Source organism: Gigantopelta aegis, chromosome 6, assembly GCF_016097555.1.
Source record: "Gigantopelta aegis isolate Gae_Host chromosome 6, Gae_host_genome, whole genome shotgun sequence".
NCBI classification, from domain to species: Eukaryota; Metazoa; Mollusca; class Gastropoda; order Neomphalida; family Peltospiridae; genus Gigantopelta; species Gigantopelta aegis.
The window spans coordinates 81,078,344-81,090,907 of NC_054704.1; positions in this window are offsets into that span (position 1 = coordinate 81,078,344).

A 12,564-nucleotide genomic window follows, 5' to 3' on the forward strand; every position below is an offset into this window, starting at 1 on the left:
ACGTGACATAAGCCCGACTCGACTCGAGTATTTCAGAGTAGATTTTCAATAAACATACTCTTTCAATCATTTGTTGAAGTACAGTGAATACAAATAACGTTTAGTTTTGCGATAACAATACAAAACATGCATATTTATTTATGAATTAGAGTTTAGAAACGCTTTTTTAATATGACAGAATGTAGATAGCGTCTTACAAATAATGACGTCATGTATCTTGTATGACGTCATACGACAAAAGCCTTGCTAGGTTGACAATACTCGATTTGCGTACACAAAACTGGAATAAATAAATGTAAGATTGCAGGATAAAAGAAATAACTGGCTACTGTCTTAAGATATCGGCTTTATCCTGCTCAGGTCGAATGGCGAATGCAGCGAGGCTCTGCCATTCTAAACTTCGCAGGATAAAGTCGATATTTTAAGACAGTAACCAGTTAGGCCCTATTCGCTCATTATGTTTATAGGTGATATTTTATATAAATTGATGGGAATAACAGTAAAATGTTGACCAAGAAGAGTTCAATGGATGAATCAGTTTAGCTCATTATAAAAGTAGCTATCAAGTATTCATCTTTGGATGGCAGCGATGGGTACATTCAAAATGTAATTGACTAAACTACTGTAGTTTTTTAAATTTAGGAAATATAGGGCATGTTAATTTATAAACCTTCTTAAGTAACAATCTTCATTAGTTCAAAGTCGCTAAATTTGTATTACTCTACAGCAAAGATTACTTGCGGTGTAGTTGCCGAAATATGACTTAGAACAAGTTTATTGCATAAAGTATTACATAACACTTATATAGCAAACATACAATGAAAAATACAAATTAAATGTGGAGTCAGTAACTCAGTAAGAAGGTTAGTTAAAGAAAATAAATGAAAGTATGAATGAAAATATATTTTACACTTTTTTTAAAATCAATTTAAAAAAGAAAAGGAAACGAAAGCCTCCAGAAAACAACCATCAGTTGTTGATCTTAGTTGCAGATAGCACGTCTGCTCGCTATAGCAGAATGCTATTTTTATCTCATTTGGAATTCAAGCAACTGTTATCAGCAACATAAACAAAACAAATGATTTCTTTAATTCCTCGTCAGCAAGAACGAAAACCACAGAAAAAACTCGCGTCATTGGATTTCCGTTTTATCAGCCATTAGTTTGGGTTGGCTGCAGAACTGCAACTGTGGGGAATCTAGCGAGTGTCAGGGGGTGAGTCTTCTATCTGAAAATTAACCATCAGAAAAGCTGCTATCAATAACCATTCCCTCGGCAGAGGGCGCTTTTGGTCTCAAATTGTGTTATCCTAGTAGTGTTTTGTCAAAATTTGTAAACACCTTGACGGAAGCGTGCATCATCTAAAGATGAAACGGTGTTGATTTCACAACCTTTGAATAAAGATATGAATGAAAAAAAAGTCTCTCAAAAAATGAAAGAGGAAATCAAAACCAGCTGGAGAAACGTGTGTATATTTATACATGTAGTATCTTTGCTATCGAGAATTCTTTCTTGATTTGTTTTCTTGTACTAGTATCATGCTTCACCCATTACTTTCGCAACACAGTTTCAAGTGTGTGTTTTTTCTGTCCTTGTGCATGGGAAACATTCTTTTATCTACATATTTCATCAGTGTAATGTTGATTATGGTATTTTTTAATTTTAGCGTATAAATTACAGTGATTATTTTGCTGCGAAATATATAGTGATGCAAGATATAGCTCAGTAGTAAACGGCTGGTACCCGAGACAACATGTTTTTGTGAGGACCGAGGTTTACCGAGGCCCTTACAATAACATTTTGTCCCGAGAGTTGGAATTGCCTTATCTATACCTCACAACGGGGTGACTGATTCTTTTTCTTGCCCATTTAATTTCAATAACAAAGAATTAATTTTGTAAGCGACGGTTTGTTTATTGTAGGACGATTCTTAAACATTTTACCTACAAACTCATTTAATCATACGCAGGAAAAATATAGTCCACCTCATACAACGACATAAAAATTTAACAACTTACCAATAAATATAAAGTTGAAAATATTAATTTGTTTAAATATTTTTAAAACAATGATACAACGTGAAATGGCAGAATTTTAAAAACCATGAGTTATGACCCTCGGGTTAGACAGATTTATCTAGCCCTAGGGTCAGACAGATTTTTCTAGCACCGTACAAAAGATGGATAACCCTGTCCAGTGGACAAGAAATATACATATATATATATTTCTTACAAAGCCGTTGAAGAGAACATTGTGTGTTTAATGTGGTATCATGGAGAGATGTTTCACATATGGTGGATACTGATTTTGAAGAAATTTGACTTGCTGCTCTATGTTGATGATCTATATGTCAAAGCTTTCTCGCTCACTAAAAATAACACTACCGGACCCGAATTCTACCTTTGAATTTTACATTTTTACTATGCAACCTGAGTTGTTATTGTTTGTTGTTTATGTTGTTTGTTTGGTCCTTTTTTTAATTTTTAATTTTCTTTTTTGGTAATGTTAATGGTAAGTAAGAAATAAAAAACTACTCTAGTGTCCATTAAATGCCATTTATTTTGCTCGCTAGAGAAAACCTGTAAGACAATGGTATCAAACGAACATTCATATCAGTAATAGAAATAAGCAGAATTTTTTACTAGTCCAACGGACAAATACATCTAGAAATTTACTTGTCCGCCAATATTTTCACTTGTCCAAATAAATAGTTTGTTTTATTCAAGTACAAGGATAATGTGTTTTTTTTTTTTTTTTTTTTTTTTTTTTTTTTTTAAACGAAACAGCATTAAACATTTTTACTTTTCCACAGGACAACCACCAAGGTACACTTCGCTTGTCCGAATAGATTTTCACTTATGACAAACGGAAAAATGCTTATTTCGAACGCTACGTATAATATGTTCTACTTGAGGTACATAAACACATTACTTAGTCTTTTGTATTATAATTATGTAACTGTTACCTTTAATATTATGTTGTTTATGCCATGAAATTTCCTTTCAATGAAATGAGGTTTTGTAACATAATCGTTTCTGCGCTTAGCAACAGCGAGCAATACTAAGGTTCGCGAACCAATTGATTGGTTCCTGTTATTGTCACTGGGTTTAATGTAAAACGCAAACACAAGTCTAGCGAACATTTTAATACAAATTGCGATTTAGTTCATATCTATAAAATACCCAACATACAATGGCTCCCATCATTTATTCATGTCCACTGTACAGTCGTCTTGACTCGTGTAATATATATACGTAGAAATGTTATCAATACGTTTACGTTTCATATTTCACGACTGTACATTACAAATCCATGTGACGGTAACATATATACACGTCAATTATTAATACATTGACAACAATTTCACTGCTTCCGTTTGTTATAGTAACTAAGCGTATTAATACAAGAAACAAGTTGAAATACGAGATATTGTGGATACGTTTACGGGTTATTTCCCCTTAGTTCAAGAGAGATTGACATTTCCTTGTGGCACGTAAAGAACAGCTTGTCCATTTCACCATCAACTCTTTGTATTGAAAAAAAAGAAGAAAAGACGGATGAAGATGCGTGTTCAGGAGGCAAACGCTCGCGAACAGTTTGTTTAGTTTCCATCCAACACTATCATTGTCTTTTTATTTTAAAGGGACATTCCTGAGTTTGCTGTAATTTTTTAAGATGTTATCGACTAACAAAGACTTTTTAACGATTGTAATTACATATCAAATATATTTTTCTGCATAAAATATTAGTGGCTCTATATTAAACGTGTTTCTGATCGTTCTAATATTTGTTCTAGGTTAAATTTTATTTTATTTCCTAAAATATTATTGTTTCGTACGTACGAAATTATTTTAAGACAGTTTGGGGTTCTTACAAATATTAAGACGACCAGAAATACATTGAATATACAGACTGATATTCTAAACAAGAAAATATATTTAATATGTAAGTTTAATCATATAAATATTTTATTAGTCGGAAACATCTTACAATGCAGCAAACTCAGGAATGTCCCTTTAAGTGTTTTTCGTTCTTATATCCTATTAAGGTTCAAGCACGCTGTCTCCGGAACATACCTGTCCGAATGAATGAATGGATGGATGTTTAATGACACCCCAGCACGAAAAATACAACGGCTACCGGGTGTCAATGTATTTTTCGTGTTGGAGTATCGTTAAACATTCAGTCATTCATTCTGACAGCCCAGATAACTTAGTCTGTCCAGGACTGTAGATTAGTAGCTACACAGTAGTGAGAGAGAGGTCGGTGTAGTGGCCTTAAAACTACCCACTGAGTCGTTAAACTCGCTCTGTGTGGGGACCGGTACCGCAATTCGAGCTCAGTACTTTCCAGACCTAAGTTCTTCTGTAAAATGGGTGTACAGTTACACAGTACAATGGGTGTACTACGGTCAGGTTTAGTGGGTGTGTTTGTTTAAGCCTGGGAGAAAGAGCTGGACAACAGGGGTTATCTTTTCAGGCGACCCCAAGGCAAGCACAGGTGCATAAAACATCTACTGATATTAATAAAAGTACTATAGCCATTAATTGAAGCATATAGAGCGTAAACAATGATGACACGTGGCCATAACACATTAGTTTAAAACTTTAAGCACTCACACACACACACGCACACACACCCCCACACACGCACACACACACACACAAAACCCTTTAAGTTTGTTTTGTTTAACGTCGACACTAGAGCACATTGATTTATTAATCATCGGCTATTGGATGTCAAACATTTGGTAATTCTGACACATAGTCATCAGACGAAACCCGTTACATTTTCCCTAACGCAGCAAGGGATCTTTTATGTGCACTTACCCACAGCCAGGAAAGCACACACCACGGCCTTTGACCAGTTGTGGTGTACTGATTGGAACGAGAAAAAACGAATCAGTTGAATGGATCCACCGAGGTGGTGGGAACCTGCGACGCAAGCACCTCAAGCGAGCACTCAACCGACTGAGCTAAATCCTTCCACCCATACCAAAACAACAACAACAACAACAACAACAACAACAATAAACAAACAACAGTCTAGCAAGTGACTGCAAGCGCTCTGCCCCCTGAACATGCAGAAGCACATGATAAGAAGTATTCAGCAAATGTGTTGCCCATATACCTGAGAGAGGGAGATATTGCCAACAAAAGAAAACAAAGAAAAACATGGTCCCGAGAGAGACTCTTAGAAATTCTAGTTAAGATGTCAAAATTTTCGATCAAGTGGAAAGAAAACGTTTTCTGGTGGGAGTGTTTTGACAAATGTTTGCAGAGAAGAGACAGACGTATTGCATGGTGAGAAAAACAATTGTAGAAACTCCCTGGAGACGCGGGTAACGCTTTTCGGCGCACCAAGAAATCTTAATTTCGCTTCTCTGCAGACATTCACATGTATCCTTCACACATTCAAAGGGTATCCATTTTCGTTGTTTTGTTCTTGTTTTTTTGTAAATGATTTTGTGAAAGAAGTCTTTTGACTTTTATGGATAGTCTGACTGAATGCATGTGGCAGAAGTAATTTTGACTTTTCTGTTCTGAGTATAGATAGATTGACTGAATGAATAAATGTTTAAACACCACCACAGCACAAAAATTACATCGGCTATTGGGTGTTAAACAAAGGTAAATACAATGTACATGAATGAATTGATGATTAACATCAATGACAAACATTCTAAAGTTCAATTAAAACACAGTTTAAAGAGCTGTGCAAAAACATAAATATCACAGTTAAGTATATCAAAATTTCGAATAAAATTCAACATCTGGTAAAATTTTAAAAATAAGTTCACGGTGGAATCGAAACCAGATAGCTTTGCTCGTCACATTCCACCAAAATGTGGCGAACCATCAATGTTCCGGATAAATTGTAGTAAATTGTGGTTAATAACATTCAGTTACTGTTACCATTAAAACAACAGTTACTACTACTACTACTACTGCTACTACTACTACTACTACTGCTACTACTACTACTGCTACTACTATTACAACAACAACTACTACTACTGCTGCTGCTGCTGCTACTACTACTACTACTACTACTACTACTACTACTACTACTACTACTACTACTACTACTACTACATGTACTACTCCTACTCCTACTACTACTACGACAACTACGACATCACCACCACTACTATTACTACTACTATTACTAGCACTACTACTACTACTACTACTACTACTACTACTACTACTACTACTACTACTACTACTACTACTACTACTACTACTACTACCACTACTTTTGCTAAAAAGGAACACCTATAGTATTCCAAGAAATACTGTGTTTTTCGGGATACTTTGTATTTAGGGTGTGGGGTGAGCATCCCAGTAGTAGTAGTAGTAGTAGTAGTAGTAGTAGTAGTAGTAGTAATAGTAATAATAATAGTAATGGTAGTAACAATAGTAGTAATAATAGTAGTGGTAGTAATAGTAGTAGCAGTAGCAGTAGCAGCAGCAGTAGTAGTAGTAGTAGTAGTAGTAGCAGCAGCAGCAGCAGCATCAGCAGCAGCAGCAGTAGTAGTAGTAGTAGTAGTAGTAGTAGTAGTAGAAGAAGTAGTAGTAGTAATAGCTGTAGTAACAGCAGTAGTAACAGAAGTATAAGTGGTCATTGTAACAGATGTAGTTGTAGTAATAGTAGTAGTAATTGTAGCAATGGTATTAGTAGTAGACGACAACGCTGCTAGAAACGTACTATATTGATGACATTTTCTACGCCAGGGCGTGCTAAGGTTGTGCAGCGGTCAGCAAGGTGAACATTGTCCTGTTGTATCCCTACGCGCGGTCTGTAGTAGATTACCCGCTGTTTACAGGGTTACATTCGACAAATGTCTTTGTGCTGGGGAAAGAAAATTGTTGTCGGATGCATACAACCACCCAGCAAGACGCTTTTGTCTTTATCGACGATATGTGAAATGGACACCGACCGATTACTAGCACATTGCAAAATGCCCCAAGCGGGCGCACATTTCGTAATTTGACATCTATTTCAATGTCAGTTTCGTAGCCGTGTTGTTAAATATCACGCCCTTTTCATATACAAACTGCCACTTATTACAGCTCCTGCAAAGGGAGGAGTCTTTTAAAATGTTCCGATATGAGTTCGTTATAAGCGGACCTACAAAGACGAACCATAATTAGATTATAAATATGTAAATTTCCCTAATTCGTATCAGAAATTGTGATATCGGGTTTAAAGGAAAATGCACTGACTTATATCCATATGTTTATCCATGTAGGTTATGTATATTTATATTTTACACGTGTAAACTTTGATATCGATTTAAAGCTCAAGGCTAGTTGTAATAATAAACAAAGCTTTTGTTTATTAACACATTATATTTTCTTTGAACATTATCCACGCAGCGTGTCGCATTAAATGTATTCATTGAACCACCGACAGTATGAATCAGTATAAAGTAATATAAACACGACAGAACTGTAGTAAATGGTCACGAAAAAGTTTATTTTGTTCAACGACACCACTAGAGCACGCAGATTTATTGATTGTATGTCAAATATTTTGTTATTTAAAGGAAACCCGCTACATCCCTCCCCCCCTCCCCCCATTAGAAGCAAAGGGTATTTTATATGTACTTTTTCATAGCGGGGGAGGGATGTAGCTCAGTGGTACAGCGCTCGCCTGATGCGCGATCGATCTAGGATTGATTCCCGTCGGTGGGCCCATTGGGCTATTTCTCGTTCCATCCAGTGCTCCACAACTGGTGTACCAAAGGCCGTGGTATGTACTATCCTGTCTGTGGGATGGTGCATATAGAAAATCCCTTGCTACTAATCGAAAAGAGTAGCCCATAAGTGGCGACAGCGGGTTTTCTCTCTCAATAGCTGTGTGGTCCGACGCATTATAGCTGTAAATAAAATGTGTTGAGTGCGTCGTTAAATAAAACATTTCCTTCCTTTCTCATAGCAGGACAGCACATACCACGGCCTTTGATATACCAGTAGTGGGGAAGTAGTTGGGACGGAAAAATACAACAATCAGAGAATGAGTCCTCTGAGGTGGTTCGATCCTACGAAGCAAGCACTTCAGACGAGCGCTCAACCCACTGAGCTAGATTACACACGACAAGGGGCCGGAACGTAAACCAGTGGTAGAGCGGTCGCTTGACGAGCTGTCGGTCTAGGATCGATCCCGGTCGGTGGGCCCCATTGAACTATTTCTCGTTTCAGCCAGTGCACCACGAATGGTATATCAAAGCCGTGGTGTGTGCTATCCTGTCTGTGGGATGATGAATATAAAAGATCCCCAATCTAATTAAAATTAGCTCCACTATTACATGTGGATCTAACAGCAGCCCGTTGGAGCTCATGTCCAGTTGACCTTTCATTCAACCAATCAAAACCTTACCTGCAAAATCATGCCAGTGATTTGAAAAGAATTTGAAAACATTCGGGTTTATGCCGAGGGTATACGAAATGATTTGGGTGAATTACGAAGTATGCCAGAAACTAATTTCAATATATTTTTTTTATATAAAATTCGTTTCAAGACAAAAAAAACAACAAAAAAACAAACCCGTGATGGTATAGCCATAAAATCTGTTTATACTAGTATACAATCCAGAGTTTATTACTGCACTTTTACCCCTGGGTTTTTTTCAGTGTTGAAATAGACCAACAAGTTCGCCTACTGCATAAATAGTCTCGACCGATATTTTTAGAATTTGTATGATCCCGAATAACGTTATAAAAGGCGATGTGTAATTGGTCGATATTTAAATTGTTATTTATAGATGAAATGTCACCTGGACATGGGAGTCCACGCAATGCTGTTAGATCTACTGGCAAAACCAGTAGAGCTAATTTTAATCAGATTGAAAGATCCCTTGCTACTAATGGAAAAATCTAGCGGTTTTTCTCTCTAAGACTATATGTCAAAATTACCAAATGTTTGACATCCAATAGCCGATGATTAATAAATCAATGTGTTCTAGTGGTATCGTTAAACAAAACAAACAAATACACGACAAAACCATATACATGCATAAAGTGACAATCTCATCTCAAAATATTAAAACACCATTAATTGAAGTTTGTTTTGTTTAACGACACCACTAAATCACATTGATTTATTAACCATTTGGCTACAAGATGTCAAACATTTGGTAATTCTGACGCAAGGGATCTTTTATATGCACTTTCACAAAGACAGGACAAAACATACCACGACATTTGATATACGAATCATAGGAAACTGACTGAGACGAAGGAGTTTGATCCTACAAACCAATCCCTTCAGTGTTAAAATGGATAATAATCCATTAGTACATGACCTAGACTAACATATATAGCCAAAGGGTAGCACAAAATGTTGTGTGACGGTTAAAATAGGGCAAGGCGGGATGTAGCCCAGTGGGAAAGCGCCCGCTTGATGCGCGGTCGGTCTGGGATCGATTCTCATCGGTGGGCCCATTGGGCTATTTCTCGCTCCAGCCAGTGCACCGCGACTGGTATATCAAATGCCGTGGTATGTATTATCCTGTCTGTGGGATGGTGCATATAAAAGATCCCTTGCTGCTAATCAAAAAGAGTAGCCCATGTGGCGACAGCTGGTTTCCCCTGTCAATATATGTGTGGTCCTTAACTATATGCCCGACGCCATATAACCGTAAATTAACAAAAATGTGTTGAGTGCGTCGTTAAATAAAACATTTCCTTCGTTCCTTCCTATTCAATGGGAGATGTTTTTCGTTACAATATCGAGAGGGTCATATGACTACTAGTTTTAGGGAGTACTCTTCCTGGAAAGGTACCTTGCAACAAATCTACATATTAGGTCGACCACGAAAAGTTTCAGTTAGCCACCCTCATGCCAGAGCACCGCCTCGTGTTGATGTTATACAAGTGGCAGTGTACCACATGCACAGTTATCAGTTATACTAAATATAAAAAAGTAACTTTAAACCAATGGGTAATTGTAAATACTACACAGGCTACTTGTAATTATATAAAAAAAAGATTTTAGAAATGTATATATTTGTATTTATTTATCGGGAACTATTTCCTAAAACGGACTAAATTAAGCCAAATGGTAATATGGTGCCTTTTGACACGGCGCGGCTGAGATGCGTGCGCACGTACTGAAAACTGCGCCGCGCATATAGAAACGCTGCTATGGGTCCTTTTCCACTTCCCTCGCCAGCACGGCGACCGCGCCACGCTGCACCCACGCCGTCCCCAAATGAATGAATATATTATAATTATCGACAACCCAGAATGAAACACACACCGGCTATTGGGTGTCAAACAACAGCACATGACGATCAATTAAAATAATAATAATAAAAATTTAAAAAAAAGAAAAGAAGTATCTTTCGTGAAAGGCGCAATAATGCATGTCAACATACCATAAATCAAATCTTTAAAAGAAAGAAAAAACAACAACAAGACAACAACAACCAAATGATTAAATAATAAAAATATATTCGAGCACCAGTAAAGTTTGTTTTGTTTAACGACACCACTAGAGATACTAGATAATTCTGACTCGTAGTCATCGGAGGAAACCCGCTACATTTTTCCTAACGCACTTTCCCACAAACAGGAAAGCACATACCACGGCCTTTGACCAGTTGTGGTGCACTGGTTAAAACGAGAAAAAATCCAATCAGTTGAATGGATCCACCAAGGTGGTTCGAACATGCGACGCAACCACCTCAGGCGAGCGTTCAAACGACTGAGCCAAATCCCTTCCCCTAGCACCAATAACTGTATGTATTGTTTATTTATTTTTAATTTATACACAGATATTCATATTATTGTTTTAGCTTGCATACTTGACAATGTCGTTTTCGACAACACACGACGAATTTTTGGTGCGTGGCTGTGTCAAATTAGCGGACGGCAAATCCAACAATATCCAAGTAAATGGTTAGCACGCTTTTCTCCTCAGCCACAAATTCGCCCACCATCTCCGGTGTTTTTGAGCGACCCATCCAGGCTGGCAAAGTCACGAAATGTGCCAACCTCATGCCAAATGTACCATCTTTCAAACAATAAACTATTCACGGGCTTGTTAGTTTAGATTTGGATCGTACCTGCACGAGTATCTTTCATCTTTCAACGTGGTCTGCTCTACAGTGAAAACACAACGGAATTCATTTATTCTTTCATTCGTCCATCCGTTCGTTCGTTCGTTCGTTCGTTCGTTTCATTCATTCATTCATTCATTCGTTCGTTCGTTCGTTCGTTCATTCATTCAGTATGTCATTCATTCATTCATTCATTCATTCATTCTTTCATTCATTCATTCGTTCGTTCGTTCGTTCGTTCTTTCTTCTTTTTTCCTTTCGTTCGTTCGTTCATTCGTTCGTTCATTCATTCATTCATTCATTCATTCATTCATTCATCGTTTGCTGATTCATCATTCACTAATACTTTAATTCGTTCATTCGGTCACTCCTTTATTTTTATTCAAATTACAAGTCCTTTTAAACATACTACAATTAGTAATTATATTTTATCGATTTACACACCCGTTAGTGAGAACATCATTCGCTATTTTTGATAACACATACTAATAACAAACATACGTGTGATAACACTTTAAAAACACACGACTGGCTGCTCCTAGGTGATTATGCCTACTATGATTTTATATTATAAATCCACCAAAAGCCACCTCTTCCCCATATTAATTCAGCTCCGAAATAAAACTTAAACACTTTTTAAAGATATTCCTACACCGAAAACCCCTAATAATTCACGGAATAAAAACCTGCACTCAAGAAGGATCACCTGCCGATAAAAAACGACAACCAAAGCACAAAAAGGACAATCGGTCTCAACATGGCTGTTTACAGGCGCGTAAATACCGTATCATTTAACCTATCAAGGAAATTTCTTTCACCTGTTTGTCGAGTTAAGCGAGTACATTAGACAAGCTAAGATGTGGAAAAATATACGCAAAATATGTGAGACGCTAATGAAAAAATAAACCATCTTGTGCACTTTGAACATGTGGCCGCCACTGCCCTGGCTGAGAGCACCGGGAGAGAGGGGCGTCGGTCCGCTCTATATCTGGGATAGGACAGTTGGGTGTTGATTTTAAATACGTGATTGACAGGTCGATGACAGATATGCACGTGCTTTGGGAGTGAACGTTTCGTATTATTACGGCGATAGAGCACTTTGATAAGTAACTAACTCCGTATGTGTCTTTTAATTTGGCCATGAAGGTGAGGTTCCTGGTATTTTTGTTTAATGCAATCTTGATTTCCCTGTCAGTGTCATTTTTTATTTTTTTTGAAATGCATTAAAAAAAAAAATTAATATTACAAAATCTATTCCGGGGCTACGTTCAACCAGACCAAGTGAAAAACGTCCGCCCGACCGGTTTGTTCACTTCACGTTAAACCAAATGGCCACATCCGGAACCAATAAAATAGTTCGCGAACGTTAGCGAAACGTTCGCTGACTGAACTTAGGGCATATTAATCATACCGGCTTAATCGGCCACACGTTTTAAGTGGGCACCTGTCTTAAAAAGGTACTTACAATTGTCTACCAAATGTATATAAAAAAAAGTT